Source organism: Amblyomma maculatum, chromosome 1 (genome assembly GCF_055883805.1).
Source record: "Amblyomma maculatum isolate TAMU_Amacu chromosome 1, ASM5588380v1, whole genome shotgun sequence".
Classification (NCBI taxonomy): Eukaryota; Metazoa; Arthropoda; class Arachnida; order Ixodida; family Ixodidae; genus Amblyomma; species Amblyomma maculatum.
This window is the reverse complement of record NC_139344.1, coordinates 251,118,268-251,137,918: the sequence shown is the minus strand read 5'-3', so window position 1 is coordinate 251,137,918 and position 19,651 is coordinate 251,118,268. Positions and strand designations below refer to the sequence as shown.

Here is a 19,651-nt window from a genome sequence, read left to right as displayed (position 1 = left end):
GTCAGACAGAAAATGATTGCATGCCTATACCAGGTTCACTAGTTTTTTTGTTTTTTTTTCTTACGATATTTCCTTAAGATCTCATGTAGTCCTATGCAAGGTCGTACCCAGACAGTTTCGACATTTCCAAGGACAGAGTTTTTGAACGAAATTTTTTCCCATAGTTTATTACTTCACAATAACAGTGAATATATTTGGCAGATCCCTTGACAGGCTTTTAGCTTTTTTTTTCTTTTTTTTTTTTGCAATCAACTTTTTAATAAATGTGCTCAATTGGCTTTTATGGCATTCTGATTAATTCTTTAATTGCAGGACAAGCTTCAGAAACGAAATTCTACTATCCATCAGAAGCTGAGAGTATTTTTATCTATATATTGATTAAACGTATTACAATATTCCACAGTTGCCTCAAAATTATTTAAATATACAACTAATGGGTTTTGTATGGCAGTCCTGATTATCTCTTGTGAGCACAGAACAAACTTTAGAAAAATATTTTGCACTGCATCGGTAGCTTAGACCATTTATATCGATGTGTTTATAACATTCCATAGTTGTCTCACAATTATTTTCAAGGCCACAGCCCATCATATTTCTATGGTAGCTTTAACGACTTGCTGTAAGTGTAAGAAAAGTTCAAAAGCAAATTTTTGCCATGCATTGGAAGCTTGGACCATTCTCATCAACACGTGCATAACTTATCTCACGGTCGCCTCACAATTAAAATGTGTCGCAGAAATCTGGACTTCAGTAAACCTAATTTTCAGAGGAGGGGAAATTGGGCTTTTCAAGAATAAAGTTGCCTCTTCAGTTAACAGCATGCTGATCTGATTATCGCACTATTTTGTAAAGCCTGCATGGTACCAGGCAGATACAGTTAGGTCGATGCACGATCGAAATGATAGAAGACAGCAGCAACCAGCCAGCAGGAAGCAAGTGGGAGCATCACCGCTCCTTTGCAAAAGTGACAGGCAGCGCTGCTGGAACTGCGCTCATGGCCTATAGCAGCACCAAGGACATCAAGTTGGCATCAACAAGTACCGGTGCAGACTTTCCAGTTTGGTTCATACAGGACACCACCATCAAATTAAGATATATAATTGCCAACACATCGAAACATCCTCCCTTCCTGACACCTTATTGGATTTTTTTTTACTTTGTTTATGGTGGGATGGCTGTGCAGCCGCTAATATTCTAATATATTTACATATATTTGCCCTACGCCCTGGTTTCAAAATACTTGCATGACTGCTGAGCTCTGACTTAATCAAATACTTTCTCGTAATATTATATTACGAGAAAGTATTTGATTAAGTCAAAGCATATATTATATATGAGGGTGGCTCACTTCCTTCTTGCATCAGTAAACATGCACACACACACACTACGGAGCACTGTATAGACCATATGGACCATGAGAATGCGAGAATGACCCTGACGTTTTCTGAGGAGTTGTATATTGCGCCATTGATGCCGCGTCATTTTCACATGGCGTTAAGGAGTACCTTGACGTGGCTATTAATGTATATGCATTTATAAGAATTGATTGTGCAGAGAAGGAAAGTCAATGTGGGCATGTCTGTGAATCTGTTTACTTTAATTAGGTACTGTTCCCAAGGGTATGCAGGATCGAATCCCGGCCTCGGCGGCTGCTTTTCGATGGAGCCGAAAACCCAGGCGCCCGTGTGCTGTGCAATATCAGTGCACGTTAGAGAGCCCCCGGGGGGTGGAAATTTCCATATCCTCCACTCATAGCCTGAGTCGCTTTGGGACGTTAAACTCCACAAACCAATCCCAACTTTAATTAGACAAGCACTACTGCAATACATGTAACTGCTGCTTTTATGAAACTAATGCACGGGCCAATGATGAAATTTACTATGATAAGATTTTTTATACCCCCGCTTGCTTGGGCTGCCTACTGTGGGTCCTGAAGTCCGGTGCAGTTTCCAGTCACTTTCGCCCGAGCGCAGGTGAACGCCGCTGAGCGCCTGATGCGGCCTTCAGGCAGCGTAACAGTCTTTTGAAGCCAGGATGTTTACAGGAGGTAAAATTATACTTTATCAATTGTCGGGGATTATGCGTGCATCCATATTGAGCAGTAAATATTGTGTACAATGTTAAATGGTAAACATTCATAATGCGTCTCAGCCAGCACGGCCTGAACATGTGTTCGCCCTTTGCGCAACAAAATTTAAAAAATAAGTTTGAGGGGATAATCAGTTTGTAATCTATTCAGTTTTACAGAAAATGTTTTCAGCAGAAAAGTGTTAAAGAGGGAATTTACAAAAAAAAAAAGCAAACGGTTGACGGGTTTCTCGACACGTTCTAGCCAATGCAGACATTCAGAAGGACGCAATAAATGAACTACATGGTTAAGTTAAACATTTTGCAGCACCTACACATACTATGAGCATTCACATGAAGTTTTTGCGCTGTCTACAAGCTTGTCCCCAGCGATAGCGGGTATGCAGCACTGTGCAGCCGGGTGCCAATGCGCCGAAAGCCGTCAAACCAGAAGGCCCGAAAGCCGGCGATGGCGCAAGGGTCACATGATCAAATACGGCAGCGCCCATGCGCTCGCACTGTAAAGCGTCTATAGAGGCTAAAATCATGTATGCTGTGGATGCTCTATCAAAAGATCAATTTATTGTAGCAACTGGATAACGTTTACTAATTCATTGTGGGCATAATAAGGAGAAAATTATATGCAAAAAAAAAACTAAAGGTGTGTACAAGTAAATTTGGCAGCACCACAATCATGCGTCCTTAACAGACGCATACTTTGAATACACTTGGACAGGCACACATTAACCAGCCTTTCTAGCCAGCAATGCCTGAGCAAGTGGTATTGAACTCTGTAAACACCTACCAGTATAGACAAAGGAAGACAGTTCAGAATGGCCTGTGGCTAGTAGACTATTCTGGTTGGAACACCACACCCGAGAAGACAAGGAAGGCTTGCTGTATTTTTCTATCTGCATCAGCTGCCCCAAGGCTCCGGCACCAGGAACAGTGGTGATGCATCATTTTCTGTGGACAAAAAAGGAGATTTCGTGCTGTTCTCATTGAAGGTGGAACAGAAGCATGCAACAGGAAGACATAAGGAAAGCACAAACACACACACAAAAAAGAGGAGTGCGCAGAATCACTGCTAGAGGTGCCGTAACTCATTACTCGAAGACTAGTCATGCCATTGCATAATTTTGCATCTCACACTTTCATTTTGGTGATAAAGAAAGGTATTTTTCAGTACTCTGCACTATTACACCCCCTTAAAGGCAGCCAAAAATACAACTTGGCAAATTTTCAGTCAAGGGAAAAAGGTGCACTTGAAAGTTAGGAAAAAAAAGGCCAAAATGTTTTGGACTTAAAGGCTCCTTTTAAGGATTGAAAAATATCCTATGTATTTATGTAGTGAAAAAAAAAAAAGCTAGGCGAGTTGACTAAAATGTACATGAATTTCAGGCATTCAAGATGACACGAATTCTAATGGATTTATTAGATCATGGCGATCCACTGAATCATTCAAATTGCATTGTCTAACTTGGTCTGCAGATGCCAGTTGCGTATTCCAATTAGTTTCCAGATTTCAACTGGTGTCATTCTCCCAGTTAAATAATACAATAGGAAGGGATGATTAACTAAAATGTTAGGAACCAATTGGAATTTGCAAAACCAGCTGGATAAATTAAATTAAGTAAACTCTTCAAATTCAAACTATACCTAAATTCTAATTGCTTTCTAATATTGGGAAAGTCTTTTCAATTAAAATATTCAGAATAGTGTATATGAAAGGCTCAATTAAGATATTCACAGTAGTGTATATGAAAGGCCCAATTGAGTGGTGAAATTGGTTCGAAACATGCAGCTGAAAATTTTTGAAGTTCAAAGTCTAATTTGAAGTGAAGGCTGCCTTCGCTAAGACTAGTGTATTGACCTGTGTAAACACAGAACAGTGAAGTAACTGGGGCTTTATGCACTGAAATTATTCTAACCATTTTCATCATCACCACAGGTGTGATTAAATGAAGTGCTGCCTTGTTTGCTTGGCTTCACTTCCAAGGAATGCCTGCAATGCTATGAGAAAACCTTATTAGTTCAAATTAATTTTAGAAACCAGTGAAATCAAATGGAATCACATGAATGTGAAATAAAATGATTGCAGTTGGTTTTACACCCATTTTATCCTAACAGTTTCCAAAAATGAAATGGTTCTTAATGGAATTTTTAGTGGCTGTTCTTTTTCTACTAGGAATTCTTTAACGTCCTTTAATCAATAGACCAGTTACACGATAAAGGGAGGAGGGAAGCGATAGCAGCGACTGACTGATGCTGCTGACGCCGATAGTGAGTCAACCCCAGCTGCGGAGTTGGTTTCAGGGACAACGCCGCCGATGCGGGGGGGACCCTCCCCTCCTCTTTCTGCATGGCGGCGACGGTGTTCTATGCAGTCACGTTATCTTGACTCTCTAGCGGCGTCAGCGGCATCCAGCGGTATCAGTCGGTCGCTGCTAGCGCTGGGGGGATGAAAGGGGGGCGGAGCTGGTTACGAGGCCGACGACGACGCCGACGCGAAACCCAGGAACGGACGCCAAAGAGCTGCGCTTGCAAAACATACAAGTCAGTTTGCCTGTATTAAAGGAATTCCTGCATAATGGCAGCATAGACTTACTTAGGGGTAATAGTTGGAAGCAGGGCTGGTACCCCACCCTATAGGCAGGGTAATTGCAACACCCCTCGCCCGAAACTCTCTATTCTGGACATACTTTTCTCACTCTCAGGGTGGTAGTGCTGCTCCCTTTTTTCCCTGGTCAAGAATGCCAGTAAATCTGTTCTCGCACTATGGCCTGTGCAACAGGGACTGTGGTAGTAGATGCATGCACTGCACCTAATTATTGTCTACCCCCCCCCCCCCCCCCAACAAGCACACGCATCTTTCAGATCTTAGTAAACTGAAACATTGCACTTATAAATTGTATTGTGCTTTGATTTTTTGTCTTGGCACACTTTGTTTTTGCAACACACTGCATATCTTTCACTGCTCAATTGTTTCTATAAGCAAGCAATTGACATAAATGCTTGTAAAATGCACCTGCTATATTCTGTACATATAGCTACCTCTTGAAAATCTCTTTTGCATAAGAATTCTTTCTATAATCAACTTAAGTGCTCAACCACAGTTGGTATATAACCAAGGAGCACAATAGGTTTTTGAACGTGCCTGGCAGCTATTTTTCTTTGTGATCCCAGCCCAAAATTTATAATTGTTCAGCAAGAGAAATAAAGTTAATTTAAAATTACTGTACACAATAAGGTAAAACATGGTCCCTGCACTCAATGTCCAGTGCTCTATGGGAAAATTTATAAAGAAATACAAAATACTACCAATGCGGGAAAATCAGACTGCAAGTGCATGAAGGAAACATCGTTGTATGAGCAAATCAGCAAGTTGAATTTGATTGTACCTCATTATTTTTAAGTACACTTTTCTTCGTAAGCTGCAACTCTTTTCAGTGCTTTACTACACCAGTATTTCCTCGTGCCCAAACATTGCTGACGAGAGCTTAAAGTATGCTATTCATGTGCTTCCTTCATGGAAGTATTTTAAGGAAATTTAAACAATGATTGAAAGTTTCAGAACCCATGGAGGATAGAACTGCAATTACTACATAAAAAATTATTATTAAAATTTTTGTATGAAACTGCTGCCACTCAAAGTGCTCAAGATATCTTGTGCATTGTAACATTGGTTTTCAAACTTTGGCGCCACTAAGCTACGGACTTCCTTGGAGCACTTACTGGTTTCCCCAAGCATGATAGTCCAAACATGCTTTAACCACCATTTTTCCTACATCCAGTCCATTTTGACACCTTATCAGTTGTTTGAAGAGACTACATCACTACACAGCAAGTTGTTAAGATTGAAGACATCACGCAAAAAGTGCCAGACGCTACAGGCGAAGTTTCTTGACACCCTCTGAAAGCTATGGGAGCTGCCTAAAATTCAAATGAGTGACGATCCCAGCGTAAGAAGCCTGTGGAATAACAGTTCAAGCCACAATAGTTAACTAGATCAAATTCCATCTACAGTATTAGGTATGATATTGTGAATATAGGGCTTTTGATGCAGTGGCCGCTCACACACTTATTTACCTGCCAAAACTGCTAGAAACATGATGACTGTAGTGTGTTTTGCCCTTAACTAGGGGTATTTCTCTATAGAAGTAACGAGTCTGCAATCAATATGTGTGTTGGCCTTGTAAATGGAGTGGCCAGGCTTGTATTGTATTACCAAATGCATCATTTTTAAAAGCAGATAACAGTTCAATGAAATATGGGGGCCACTTCATAAATATATATTTAGAAATTTCTCATGTCATTCTGATTTGATGTGCTTGACATCTTCCTCATCAAATTTGAAGGAACAGACAGACTTTGAAAAATAAGTATTTCCACGAGCCAGCAGAAGGCAATGCATTTTTGAATGTCTCAAACCAATGATGCATGCATGTGAGATAATAGAGCCAAAAAGGGCTTCTTGCAAATCAAAAGAGAATTAGTACCATGAACTTTTTCAAATATAAAATATTTTCCTGTCTAGAGCATTGTTGGTTCCATCGACAATCTTCATTGCTAATTTTGTCTACCTACGCAGATATTAGTATGTGCTACTTAATCAGTAGTAATAGCCTTTCTGTGAAACAGGCAAGATCCTTTTATCCTAAATTGGATGCCAGACCAAGTGGGTATAAAATCTCAGTAGGATGGAAAATGGGACATGTTACGTCTTTGTGACTGCTGACAAAAGACAGTCAGTAAACAAGCACGAGCACTGCATCTTCCTATAACATGTTTAATCTTCCATCCTTTTTTTCTACTTCATACTCCAGTTGCCAAAAATCTTAAGTCTGATCAAAGATTCCATTGTTACCTGGAAGCATGGGGTGGATTTCTTAGTGGGCGTTCAGTATCTACTCAGGACCTCCTTGAACTTTACCAGAAACTGAGCAACAAACTTGGTTTCAACTGAATAAGCTGTTTTATTTAAAGTTGGCTAAACAAGATACATTAATTTGGCTTTCTGTACAGCAACTAAAGAGCACCAGTGCCCACACCTGTGTTACTAATACCCCATCCTTGGTAACTTTGTACTTTTCTGAGGCTTGTCAATGTTCTTGTGAGAATTCTTGCAAGGCAGAGTAAATTTCATACAAAAGATAATTTCACTTAAGTATGCACACCCCTTAGGTTTTGCCAGGAAAAAAAGTAAAGGCAAATTATTTAATTTATTAACATAATTTTGCTATGAACCCTGGTTCTCAACCTTGGCTGGATTAGGCAAATTCGAACCGACCTTTAACAGAGGTGGACACTTTTCATCCTACACAGTACTGCACTCCAACAAACATTACTTAGTTATTTATTTCTTTATCTTACTACCAAGATAAGTTGAAAGGATTGAGACAGCTCAATAGCACATGTATCTGTACATCTATGATGAGACACATATGTCAACTTATTTTAGCCATCTCCTTTAAGGAACTCTGTGCTTATCCTTACAGCTGCAGAGCTGTGGAAGGCCAACAAAGATATAATATGAAGAGCCCTTTTTCGTGCTTTGGACAGTCCAATTCACTGTGCAGCTACAAATACTTCACCATTGTTTTTACTAACATAATCTCAAGCTGACGACACGAGAGCAACAGCAAAATTAGGCATGAGCAGAAATGCTGAGTTTTGGTTGGTCTATGAAAATTAATGTCCCAAAGAGACTCAGGCTATGAGAGACTCTGTAGTGGAAGGCTTAGAAAATTTCGACCACCTGTGGTTCTAATGTGCACAGATATTGCATAGTACACGGGCACTTTGCTGTGCGTTTTTCAAACGAAAAGCGACTGCCGCGGCTGGGATTTGATACCGCATCCTTGGGCACAGTAGTTGAATGCCCTAACCACTGCAGCACTATGGAGGGTGACGTCCTAGCTTTCACAGCATCTTGGAAATAAATGAAACTTATCTATGCTCCCCATAATTACTAAGTTTGAAATCTACACAAAGCAAGACGTAAAACTACGCCGAATGCGGCTCACTGATATTGGACAAAGTTGGACAACAATGCTAATTGCCGCCTTTATATCTATCTGTTGCATTCTTGTTTCTGACACTTTTTGTATGCTGCTATGACATCTCAGAATAAAAACCAACCTGCTGAAAAGCCTTTCTTTATTTTAAGGGGCTAGCTTCAGTATGCTGTAATAAACTCACACAATATGACTGATGATGGTTGATGGTAGCGCAAAGCTCCGGTTATATGCTGATGACTGTATACTGTATTCTGTTACTAATTCCCATGAATGTTATGATAAGTTGAATATTGGCCTCAATCGGCTTCTGAAGTGGTGTGATATCTGGCAGATGTGTGTAAATTATGCCATAAGTGTTGTTTTAACTGTGACAAATAAGAAGCGTCCCCTGACTTGACTATTCAGCTCACGGTAATCAACTTTGTCAGAGCTTCTGAGTACAAGTACCTAGGTCTTCACATGGCTCACGATTTGCGTTGGGACCATCATATTACACACATTGTTAATAAATCTATGACAAAGTTACATTACTTGAAGCGGTGTCTCCGTAACCCACCAAAGGATGTTAAGCTGCTAGCATACAAATCTCTCGTGTTACCTCTTCTTGATTACGGCAATATAATTTGGGATCCGTTTACTTAAGTAATATTATTAAAGTGGAATGAGTACAAAAGAAAGCAGTCAGGTTTATCTTCAATCAATATGGCAAAATGTTGGTTAGAGAACTCTGGTTATACTACAAGACACAGAAATCCTTTCACTTTGTTTCCTTTTTCAAACAAAAAATAATGTTTTTAAGCATCCATCTTTCCTCGTACGAATGTGGAGTGGAACGGCCTTGATGGTGCGTGGGTTGACGTGGAAGACATGCAGCAATTTCAGGCATTCATTGAGCGTAGTGTGTGAAATTTGGTCATTGTCATTCACAGCCACTTTTTTGTCTTGTAATTCCATTCATGTGTCTACTGTTTTATGTATTTTATCCTTTTGACATTATTTTATTATTGCTTTTGCTATTTTGATGTTCACTGTAGTGGTTCCCACCTTGCCATGGCTCATACCTTGGGACTAGCAGTATTGCAAATAAATAAATAAATAAATAAATAAATAAATAAATAAATAAATAAATAAATAAAATGCAGTGCACATCCTCACCCTGTTACCAGCACAATGATATTAGCATAGACAGCATCAAAATAAGATTGCAACCTGATTTATAACAATTTCTAAATGACACATTTTAACCTTATTGAATTACTGTACAGCAAAGAGCATTTATCAACAGTCGACATGTAGACCCATGTATTACATGTATGCAGCTAGAACAAACCTCCAGTTGTGCAAAACCTGGAAATCAAAGCACTTCCCGACAAGTTCTTTTTTTCTTTTGGCCAACACACTTCGACGCAGCAAAATGCTGGAGCTGGTCAAGTTACAATGGTGAGCGCTGCGCGCAGTTTGTAGTGGACACGGTAGTGTAGCTCCATGCATCCATTAAGCCAGCTTCCTTCAGAGGTCGGAGCCTACACAAATTCTCGACTCTATAATTTCTGCTCACGGACATATGCATTTATAGCTTGCAAAAGTACACCCGCGGATATGCACGTAGACTTTGCAAAATGACCTTAGGCCGCAAGTGACGGCGCCAAAAAGAAGGCGAGTGGCTGCCGCAAAATGCCGAGAAACACCAAAGCCGCAGATGAAACCCAAGATTTTTATCCCCCCACCCTTTAATTTTGTTTGTTTTTCCACGCCACCCACTCCAATTTTCATCGCATAAGTTCGAAAAGAGGCACCTCAGTCTCTCTACGCGGCACACTAGACCAGCCGCGTGCCTTTCCCAAACTGATGAATGGAACATAAAGCACCAGGCAACACGTGATCGGCACCAACGTTACCTTAAGTAAAGCTGGCTCTAGTAACGTTGATCGGCACTGCGTGCACACTGAATCATGGGGAAGGTCGCTCTACGGACGTTGCCGACAGTACCCATGGGGCACCCGAAGCACCGCATTGCGCGGCAGTCAACACGTCGTCTGCTAACACCACAGATGGTGCGGTTTGGAGGCGCTTGCATTTTCGATAAAGGCAAGAAGCCTTAAATAAATTCTGTGAACGTAGTGAAGCTACACGGGATCAGTTTGACGAGAAATAAAGGACACACTGAACGTTCCTCTTGCTTACTCTCGCAAGTAAGAGAAGCCCTCCGTCGGACAGCGGCCTCGCTACAAAGCGAGGAAACAGGGAGGTGAAGAAAATTAAATAAAACGCACCTTCGATACCTGTTCCTTCCCTCCAGTAAGGTTATGAACCGTAAAGATGATGCATACGCTCCATACACAGCGCTAAATCAAACAAAATGCGCACGAAATTGAACTGTTACCTGCAGGCAGAAACGTGAACTACACTCTTCCACTTATAATTTTATTACTTTGCCGTTTGGATCATAAGCATATTTAAATCTGTTTGTAAATTGCGTCTTTGTATGTAAATCACACTTGCGCTTTTTAAATTACTGTTAATAATAATAACAGTGTTATCAGACTTTCGTAATCTCATTGTGGCCAGACATTCAATTACCTTAATTTATTTAATTCTGTAATCAATTGTAAAATCAATTATATAAAATAATTTATTTTTTAATATAATTGCTGCCGATTCAGAGTTATTTTCCAAGTCATTAAAAATTTTGCCAATTTTCAATGTTGCCTGTTAAGCATGCACACCAAATTAACAGTGTGGCCAGATTTACAAATCTTGTATCATGTTCGTTTAAATTGTTTTATGAATATATTCTCTATAAAAATCTTTTTAACGCTCGCAACTTTTTTTAGCATTTTAATGGATAACTTTATTTTTTTAACGAAGGTTGTTTTGGTTGTGTTGCCAGCCATCCACATTTGCTACCCAACCCTGACATGAAGGAAGGAAAGGCGTGTACTGGCATAAGTACTGGTCATAGAGCCATACTGGTCGTGACTTGCAGAGCGTAATATGGTCAGCCTCCCTCTTTTCCGTACAGGGAGCAAAAAATAAATTTCGTCCAGGCCCGCAAGCAGACGACGAGGCAACACCTCGACAGTTGTTACCAGCCAACCAACATGCGATACCTATGTGCGTCCTGCGACTTGGGATTAGTAAATGGAAGGCTGGTAATTAACAAGTTGAAACTATAACCTGAATTGAAGTGTCATACTTTTATTTATTTTTTTCATTACACGAGCTTCGTTACAGGTGCTGGATCTTACAAAGGTCATGCATTGCTAACTCATCGAAAAGCGTTCTTACTAACTGCGTTGCGAACCGGGGTTGAACCGCTCAAAAATGTATTTCCTTTGCAACGTCCCGTACTGTATCGAAATTATGACGCAATCTTTTAAAGAGTTTACGCAATTTACCAGCCGTTTCAGGTAGATGAACATTAACGCGGACACATATGTCTGAATGGGACCTAAGCGAAAATAACCGAAGCTACTTAACATAGACAAAAGAAATAAAGCAGGTAAAGCGTAATCAGTGAAGACCACATCACTGTAAGGTAGCCTGAACATGAACGGTACACTGCTGGAATTAATACAGAAAGGTGTATGAACACGACACGGTGTTGTGTTACCTGTCGTACTGTTTTGTACCTATTGCGTTTTAAGACGCGCTAACAAAGGTTAGTTTAGTACGTCGCCACTTTTCAAATATCTTCCTTCCTTTTATAGGGTGCATTGGGTGTTTCAGCGAAAACTTCAATAGGGCAACCTTTTCAAGGAAAAGAAAAAAAAAACAATATATCAACAAAAAAAAAAAAAAAAAAAAAAAAACAATTCTTCAACCGCGCCAAAAGCCAGCTGTTATACTCTCCTAGTTGAGTTGCAATCAACGATAAACAGTAACTAATAAACTCTCTAAATCAATGCTAAACGCATAGGCTGAAGACGATGCCGCATTTTCTTTTTGTTTGTTTGTTTGTTTTAAGCGAAAAAAATTGTCATTCTATGCAGCTGCAGTGTGTGAACAGACTTTTTTTCTTTTTTTTTTTTTTTTTTTGTTACTACGTCGGAACTGATAGCGCAAGGGTACAGGGCGCGTGCAAACGCAATCTCCGCTGGCGCCAAATTCAAGCTGCCTGCACTATTGCAGTACGTCGTGCGCATTTCTTTTCCTCGCTGGTTGGTGAAAGGAAAGGGATAGTTGTTGACAACAGCTTGGCCGCTATTTATGAGCTTCGCCAGTGGCCAGGCAGATCTCGAGCTTATAGGCTAATGCCTATACACAACTATTCGAAACACTAGATATTTTACACGTTCCCAGGGCTGTTCATTTCACAAATCCTGCAGATTTAATATTCCCGCTTCTAGGTATTCCGAGAGTTGTTAGAAATTTAGCATGCGTGCGAAAAAATTAAACCAGGGGTCTCGAACGCAAATCGCGACGCACGCCGCATTAGGAAAATTTAATTGCTCGCGTGCCGACAGCCGGTGAATGCAAAAAAAAATAAATAAATAAATAAAATAATCATACAAACAATAATAAAATCAATAAAGAATAAAATCCATCATAATCACAACATACCAAAAAGTTATGTTTCCAGATTATTCGCAGAAAAGCAAAGGGGGGTGTTCTCTATCGGCTCTGCCTAAACGTCGGACGGGCGCCAATTCTAAAAAGGAACAATGGAGATATGAAAAGGAGGGCGGGTTGTCCAGCACCTTGCTCTTGAAGGTGACTGACGTCACGTCTGTCTGAAGTTCACGCACATTAATCATTTCCACACACACACACACACACACACACACACACACACACACACACACACACACACACACACACACACACACACACACACACACACACACACACACACACACACACACACACACACACACACACACACACACACACACACACACACACACACACACACACACACACACACACACACACACACACACACACACACACACACACACACACACACACACACACACACACACACACACACACACACAAAGATACAATTAAATTAACATATAGTTTCAACGTATACCCGCAGAACACTTTGCACAGTTTATATACTCGATTCGTCGGACACTCCTGCTGGGTCCAGTGACACTATTCAATTATTATGCCAGTGAACATGATTAAATCAGTTAGGCAGATTAAGCTGCAAATACGTTTTTACAAGAACTTATAAGGTAATGTAAAAAGATAACAGCGAAAAAAAAATAGTAATTTTTTTTCACCGCAATCTATTTACAGAGATGCGTGTATAGTGTATGCAGTAGAACATCCCTTGAACCACCTAAACGCAGTATTTTTAAACCCCCCACCGAAGCGCCATAGAACGCAGTGCAAACGTCCTTCAATTTAACGAAATTCAGTGCAGTGCGCATTTCAGTTCTGCGAACATTTTCCGCTGAGCGATCCTGTGTCTCCAAGATCATAATGCGTACGTCAAAGAGCATAACCCCCTCTGATCGTTTCATTTTTTTTTTTATTTCTTTTTTTAACGTTTAGAACCGCGTCTCATCACCACGAGACGAGCGGCCGTGTGAAAAAGGCGTGAATAATGAACCCGATGGACGGAAATAATTGTCGGAAAGACTAGGCACAGGCATCTCTACCTTTTGAGGACAGTATGCCGCCTGTGACTATATGGTTAAAACATTGGCCATGCTTGCCAGAAAAGGGATTGTAGCGAGCGCACTACCTCACGAAAAAAGATGAGGAAAAGGATTCAACCACTGAAAAAAACGCTGCTTGGAAAAACTGAAGGTCTTTTTGATGCCCAGCAGACCATTGGGCCGGACATGGTTCACGAAAGCTTGGTCACAGTGACTCATTTCACTACCACTGCGATCCTAAGTGCAAAAGAGCAGCAAAAGATTACTGCATTGTTCATGTGCAAATGAGCACAGTGGTTAATAAATGCGTTGAAATATAATTTGTACTGCAGACTTTTCTTTTAACTAACGGAAACTGGCTATCACGTTCTTATTTCAGTTTGAACTTAATTTGTTCAAGTGAAGTTTCATTATGTATGCCTATCTCTATCAATGATATCACTGACTTACGCTTGGACTTTTCGAATTGAGAAGGTTCCCTTTGTACCAGTACCAGCAGTTCGTTCGAAGTCCAATTAAGCAAACTAATTGAAAGAGTAAAAAGAGAGATCTTTTATTGTCCGACATAAATGCCCCCCCCCCCCCCCCCCCCCCCCCCCCTCTCTAATTCACAACTCACACACCCCTCTCGACACTAGGCCGGGGAGGCAGGAGCCACCGATTTAGATGCTGGCCGGGAGATCTTGGGTCCCGGCGACCTCATCAGCCAGTCAGACGAGGCGGAGCTGGAGCTCGGGGTCCGAGCTACAAAGTAGGGTCTCCCAGGATTCTTTAGAGTCGACATTCAGCGCCTTCCCAGGAGAATTTGAAAATTTTAAGATTATATAGTCAAGCTCTCAACCTACAGTGTTCACACTCGTCTGATCTTACATCCGGGAACATATGGTCCTGACGAACCAAACTAATTGGGAGATTTGAAACCATCTGGAACCTCAGAGGCCAGCTGGTTATTCCTATTGGGATGGCAAAACCCCCTGGAATGCCTAACTGGAACAAAAAAAGAATGGATTACCCAATTGAATTCATCATTGTAGTTGGCACCTATTGCAGTCAACTGACTGTCGATCGAGATGGAATGCCCACTTGGACCGACTGGATTTTTTTACTGGGACCGGTTTCAATTCACAATTTGGACTGGCCGATGCCCATTGGGCAAGCAATTTGATACCAGAAGAACCAATTCACCAATTATTAGAAAGTAGCCTGAAAGTTGCGGAGCCGGCGTGCCGTATGCGGCCCGCTTGGACCCCTGATTTAAACACCGAGGATTTCCTCAGGAAAACTGAATTAACTTTCTTGTGTTCCTCGATGCGTATTTTAGACCGAAAATGTATATTTTTTTATTGAAGTAATAAATAACGGCTTGAAAAACTACCTGAAAACATTAAGACGACCGGACAAGCGCTGTTCTGTCGTCTCCGTTTTCTTTATTTTTGTTTTATTCTGAGTAGCCAACGCCGAAGTGATAGTTATACCTTTGGTTCAAGAGTGTCTCTATTCACTGCCCAGAATTAATGCCCCTCGATAATTTCAAAGTAGCGAAAACCTTTGAACTCTGTCGCCGCGCACGTACCCTCGCAGGTCTCCTCTCCCACCTATAAAAAAGATTGTGAATTTTATAGGAAAGGCGCAGTAACAGTCCCATTTCTCCGTGGGCACCTGAACCGAGCAAGGTGGGATTGAAAGAGAGAAAGAGGCACCGATGCATAGAGGGCTCTGGAACAGAACGCGGATGCCTTTGCGTTTCGCCGCCATCAAAATGCGGCCGCCGCGGTCGAGCTCGAACACGTATCCGCCGGATCAGTAGCCAAGCGGCTCCCACCTCTCCCATCAGCGCTTTTCTGAGCGGTGATTCGCTACGGGTTTTCGTTTACGCTAGCTGCGGGCCGCGTTTCGCACTCTTTTAACGCCGCGTTATGTCGGGTTGCGATACATTTTAGTGCACAAGCCGGTGCGAAAACGGCTTCATGCTATTCGCGGTTCCTCGAGGAAAGAAGGATATCAATCAAAGAAAACAGTATACAGGGTGTCCACGCTTTAGCCCAAGAGTTAAAAAATAAAACATTTGAGGTAAGCCGGAGACACTACTTGTACACAGCTGCCAGTCATCTGGCGCACCACAGGCATTTTTTTTTTATTTTGCAATTAACTAATTAGTAATTCAGATATTTTTCGAACTTATTTACTGCCTTTAGACAATAAATGGAATTCGTAAAGTTGGAGAGCACCTTCTGAAACCCCCGTTCCATTTATTACCGATAAAAAAAAAAGCATCCCGTGTGCCTTTTTACAAGCTCTAAAGAAAACCCGCGAAATAAAGAAGAAAATATCACGTGACTAACGCATTCGCGCGCCACGTTTGTGGAGCTCTTAACTGTGGTTTGACTTTGAGTGAACAAAATCAATTGTTGCCGATGGCGGCCGTGTCCAAAGTTTGTTCTAGTAACGTTGGCCGTGGCTTCGTGGCCTTCAGCGGTCTGCGATGGTTTCTTGGTCCGCTTCATACAGTCAGCCCATGTGACGGTGCAAACTGCAGCGAGCTCACCGCGCTCGCTGCAACCATCGCCAACATATCAGCCTACCGCTGGAACTGGCTTGTCCGAGTCACTGCCGCAGCTAATTTTTCTTTCTTGGTTTCTTGAACGAAGCACTCGGCCTGTCCTTTGAAAGACGCATGTTAGGGTACGACTAAAGACTAAAAGATGGACGAACGTTGTTTCTTGCGAGGAACTACGGAAATCTTGTTCTTGGCAGCGCTCGTTGTGCCGTCTTCTAATCTTTTGCTCCCGTCCACGTTTTGCGATGTTACTTCAAGACTTAAAATGCGGAAATCTGCTGATGTGATACGACGACGTCGGGAAGTCCGCGTGTGGCGAAGTCTTCACCACAACGACCTCGAGACGTTTTGAGAACTAGTCTAGGACAAGTAGAAATATATTTCCCTGAAATTGTACAGCAAAGTCCAGGTGCAGAGACCATGACTCCCATGACTGCAGCGTGCGGTGGAGCATTCCTTTTGTAAAGTTAGCAGTCCACAGTGCATGAATAGCGTCCTACAAAAGCATAATATCTACGCTTGCTCATACATTGACGACGTGGATATGTACTCAGAAACATGGGAAGAACACCGCAAGAACATCAGTAGTGTGCTGCGATTATCAGGAGCATTGGGCTGACAATTAATGCGACCAAATGCAAAATCCAAGGGTGCAGGATAGAAACCTGGCCGCGGCGGCATCACAAATTTCCTATTTGTGCTGGCAATAGTAATCAGAGACGCACCATTTGTCACACCTGCTTCTGAGCCGAAATCGATCGGAATTAACACTTCAGCGTGTATGCTTTATGAGATCCGCGGGCTTCCTGTGGTGGTGGCAGTGGTTTATTCTTAAATAATCAAAAAGAAGGAAACGAGTGTTGCCAGCCGCGGCAACTGCTACCTATACTTCGTCTCACAAGATATCTGCAGCGTTGCGAAAGGCCCTAGGCCCTTGCAATTGTGCTCCTAATTGCTTCTGGCCCCTGCGCACTATAATAGAGAATTGTGCTCCTACTGTCACCCCTGCCAGTTTGGGGGGCGAGCACAATTGCCTGTTGCAGTGCGCGTGATCCTGAATAGACCGGGATGCCTCTGCCTTTCACAGTGTTGCAAACATCTTCTGAGACGAAGTATAAATACCTGAAGCACATGAGCGGCGGCCGGCGGGAAATAAAAGGGGATAGGGAGAGGATTGCGTGCTGTTTTCAGAACAGTAGCAACGGCCGGTTGTGCCAGGTAAGCTTGTACAAGCGTTCAGCATCAGGACGCAGACGATGTAGATTACGGTACTCTAATAATTGCCAACTCCTCGGAACTATATGTATAGGAGCAGCATTGTTCAAAATCGGTTCTAGTTTCTTAGCTGGCATTACAGCTTGTGCTGTTCTGGGGCGTTTCAATCTTACGAGATTCCTCAAAAAGAAGTAATCAATATTTCTAATGCAGTTTCGGGTAATTTTTTTCGCTGGATGTGTTTGAGGCAAGCTAATTAACGCACGTTACTTCAGCTCGGGTGAACTAAGAAAAAAAAATAATGACAGGAAATTTTTCGTGCGATGCTGTAGTGGTGCATGATAGACTATTATTTTTTTTTTTTTTTTTCTGCTCGGAGCATCAGCGCACTTGTAAGGGCATTCGTCCCTCGACACACAGGGGGCGCCGGAAATACCACTTTTTCTCATTCTACTTTGTCTATATTGTAAAAGAAGGCTAGGTCGAGACGGCGAGGTCGTGACTGCAAGGACAGCGAAGCCTTGTTTAGCGTTTTAATCCGATCACGAACCCAGGCGCGCGCCGGAGCCGGCGCCGCGGGACGATGATGATGGTATGTACAAATGAAAGAATTAAGAAGCTCATGGCATGTACAAATGAAAGAAGGTCCACAGAAGGCTCACACAATCTGCCCGGGGGGTCGGAAGCGGCCAGCCTGGCCGCTCCTAATTAAACGATGTACCGCGGCGCACAAACGGTTTCAAGCGAGAAACATGAACAATTTCAGTTCCACGGTGGCGTCGATCGGCTGGGGGATCAACAGGCGTGACTTTGTAGTTAACTGGAGAAGTTTGGCTGACGATCTCGTAGGGACCAAGGTGGCGGTGCTGGAATTTGTCACTAAGGCCAGGGGTGCGCAGTGGTGTATAAAGCAGTACTTCGCCACCGGGACGATAAGAGACCACGCGATGCGTAGAATCGTAGCGACTCTTGCGGTCTTCCTGGCACGCTGCTGTGTTTAGGCGGGCAACATGACGGCATCTGGCCACACGAGATAAGAACTGGGTAGGTACTGATGTGGAGTAGTCGGGCGTAGAGAAGAAGGAAGCGCCGAGAATTGTAGTGGGAGGACGGCCATAAACGAGGAAAAATGGAGAATAACCGGTAGTCCGCTGTACTGCTGTGTTATAGGCGAAAGTGACGAATGGTAGAATAGTGTCCCAATTTCGATGATCCGGTGTGATGTACATGGAGATCATATCCGATAAGGTGCGGTGAAAACGCTCAGTCAGCCCGTTAGTCTGGGGATGGTAGCTTGAGGTCGTCTTATGAAGGGTGGATGACGCGTGAAGAACTTCGGCAACGACTGCCGATAAGAAGGCCGTCCCGCGGTCACTTAGGAGCACCCGAGGAGCGCCATGACGCAATACAATTGATCGCAAAAAGAAATTTGCTACTTCTTGAGCGGAACCGGTCGGTACAGGTGCTGTTTCAGCGTAGCGTGTAAGGTGGTCGACAGCTGTTATAATCCAATGGTTACCCCCATCGGAGAGAGGTAGGGGACCATATAAGTCGATGCCGACTACGTCGAATGGCGTAGCGGTACAGGGAACAGGTTGTAGAAGGCCAGCGAGCGAATTGACGTCGGCCGTTTGCGACGTTGGCACAGAGGGCAGGATGCGACGTATTTGGCAACGCAGGAAGATAGGCCAGGCCAAAAGAATCGTTTTTTCACGCGGTCGTAGGTTTTGTCAACACCAAGGTGACCTGCAGTAGCGTCATCGTGGAGAGCCGCCAGTATACGTGGGCGAAGCACACGCGGCACGACTGGGATCCAGCGAGTTCCATCAGGGTAATACACGAAGCGGAGTAGGATGCCATCTTCGAGCTTAAAATTGCGAAGTTGTCGGCGAAGCCGAGCATTGGGTGGGTCCGAAGCGCCAATAAGGCGGTCGATGATGGGTCGGCAGTAGGCATCGGCTAATTGCTGTGAGCGGAGAGCGTGTTTGTTTTCAGAGTCATCAAATGAAACTGTTGTGATATACGTCGGGGAAAGAGATGGTCGGCTGTGGTCATAGGTGGAAATGCATTGGGAAGAAAAACAGCAAGCCGATTCCGAAAGTGGAGAGCGCGAAAGAGCGTCGGCGTCTTGGTGTTGGCGACCCGATTTATAAGTGACGTCGAAATTGTATTCTTGC

The 19,651-nt window shown here is 42.7% G+C and overlaps 2 long non-coding RNA genes across 4 annotated transcripts in view; one reads left to right on the top strand and one right to left on the bottom strand.

The window, feature by feature from the left end:
* The window catches only part of LOC146206202 (uncharacterized), a 542,419-nt gene that overhangs the window by 23,911 nt on the left and 498,857 nt on the right, over nt 1–19,651 (bottom strand). Inside the window, exon 5 of the long non-coding RNA XR_014704390.1 lies at nt 2,873–3,033. This is a non-coding gene — a long non-coding RNA (uncharacterized LOC146206202). The remainder of the gene's footprint in view (nt 1–2,872; nt 3,034–19,651) is intronic.
* LOC146206217 (uncharacterized) overlaps nt 1–19,651 on the top strand; it is a 308,042-nt gene that overhangs the window by 206,639 nt on the left and 81,752 nt on the right. The gene's annotated exons all lie outside the window — the stretch shown is intronic.